Source organism: Centrocercus urophasianus, unplaced genomic scaffold (assembly GCF_019232065.1).
Source record: "Centrocercus urophasianus isolate 14NV4802_14NV808 unplaced genomic scaffold, USGS_Curo_1.0 seq_9, whole genome shotgun sequence".
In the NCBI taxonomy this organism is placed as follows: domain Eukaryota; kingdom Metazoa; phylum Chordata; class Aves; order Galliformes; family Phasianidae; genus Centrocercus; species Centrocercus urophasianus.
Genome location: NW_024885532.1, coordinates 14,946,839 through 14,948,801, shown reverse-complemented (window position 1 = coordinate 14,948,801; position 1,963 = coordinate 14,946,839). Strand labels below are relative to the sequence as shown.

Genomic DNA, 1,963 nt, shown 5'->3' with positions numbered 1-1,963 from the left:
AAATGTAGTGTCATCTCTATGAGCTGGAGTCAAAACAGTAGTCCATGAAGTGCCAGCACGTGAATTCCCATCAACAAAAAAGTACAGAAGTCAACTTCAGCAGGTAAAGTGAAGGTTTATATCCCTTTTCCAATTGTTTTGTCAATGCCCTCTTCTTAGAGAGGGATCCCAGCTGTTTAGTTTCACTGCCTGCTCAGTTCAGGTTATTGTTTATTATCCTAGCATCAGCACAGACATATGATAAAATGCTCACCAACATCCTGCTGGCAGTATCACATCCCACCACTCACTGACTGATGCCCAGCAACTCCCAAGCAGTGGCAAAATAACCCTGCGCAACTCCCTACAGCTTTATAGTCTTCTGCATGATGCCATGTATTACGGAATAATCCCTTGACTCAGGCCAGCTGTTCTGCTTCTGCCCTGTTTCTTGTTGTCACATCATAAAGGCAGCAGCTCCTCCCCACTAAGTAATCTAGACCTGTTCTACCTCAGCCTAGAAATGGTTCTGCCACTCAACAACCAAAGCACTGGTGTGTCACGAGCATTGCCTTGGCTGAAAGCAGAACAGAAATGTGCAGATTGCATGAAATTTCAACCTATACGTAAAATAGCTAAGAGGGACTTATTTTCAAGAGCAACTAGACTGTGAGTAGCGATTGTACAATAGGTTCATGCTTAAACAAGAATGTTTGTTTTTACTAACAATTTCTGGAGTCATAATCTAGAATGTTTGTTCTGAGGAATGATAGTAAATGATGTTTACAACACTAAGTATTTTTCAACTATGATGTTTCAATTTATAAATTTATGTTAATTTCTGAATAAGATTCCAATTTTCATAGAATTATAGAATCATAGAATGGCCTGGGTTGAAAAGGACCACAATGATCATCGAGTTTCAATTCCCCTGCTATGTGCAGGTCGCCAACCACTAGACCCGGCTACTCAGAGAGACATCAAGCCTGGCCTTCAACGCCTCCAAGGGTGGGGCATCCACAGCCTCTCTGTGCAACATATTAAAGTGCTTCACTGCTCTCTGTGTGAAAAACTTTCACCTAATATCTAATGTAAATTTCCCTTCTCAGTTTAAAACCATTCCTCCTTGTCCTATCACTATCCACCCTCATGGCCTACAGCCATCCCACCCTGGCAACGCCCGATCTCGTCCGATCTCGGAAGCTAAGCAGGGTCGGGCCTGGTTATTACTTGGATGGGAGACCTTCTGGGAATTCCGGGTGCTGTAGGCTTGTCCCTCTCTACTCGGCTCTTGTGAGGCCCCATCTGGAGTACTGTGTCCAGGTGTGGAGCCCTCAGTACAAGAAAGACAGAGAGATTTTGGAAAGGGTCCAGAGGAGGGTGACTAAGATGATCAGGGGGCTGGAGCACCTCCCCTATGAGGACAGGCTGAGGGAGTTGGGCTTGTTCAGCCTGGAGAAGAGAAGGCTGCGGGGTGACCTCATTGCAGCCTATCAATACCTGAAGGGAACCTACACCCAGGAGGGGAGTAAACTCTTCAAAAGGGTTGACAATAGCAGGACTAGGGGAAATGGATCCAAGTTGAAGGAGGGAAGATTTAGGTTGGATGTTAGGGGGAAGTTCTTTACAAGGAGAGTGGTTAGGCCCTGGAACGGGCTGCCCAGGGAGGTTGTGGATGCCCCGTCCTTGGATGTGTTTAAGGCCAGGTTGGACGGGGTCCTGGGCAACCTGATCTGAATGTGTATGTTTGGTGGCCCTGCTAGGCAGGGGGGTTGGAACTACATGATCCTTGAGGTCCCTTCCAACCCGGGTGATTCTGTGTTTCTGTGATAAACAGCCATTGCTCTCTTGTTTATATGCTCCCTTCAAGTACTGAAAGGCCACAATGAGGTCTCCCTGGGGCCTTCTCTTCTCCATGTAAAACAATCCCAGTTCCCTCAACCTTTCCTCATAGGAGAGGTGCTCCAGCCCTTTGATCATCTTA

General features: G+C 46.5%; 1 non-coding gene across 1 annotated transcript; it reads left to right on the top strand.

Annotated features, from left to right (window-relative positions):
* Positions 1-1,131: 1,131 nt before the first annotated feature.
* Positions 1,132-1,250, top strand: LOC122171648. The gene has a single exon (XR_006172055.1). It is a non-coding gene; the product is annotated as a 5S ribosomal RNA (ribosomal RNA).
* The last annotated feature ends 713 nt before the right edge of the window (positions 1,251-1,963 follow it).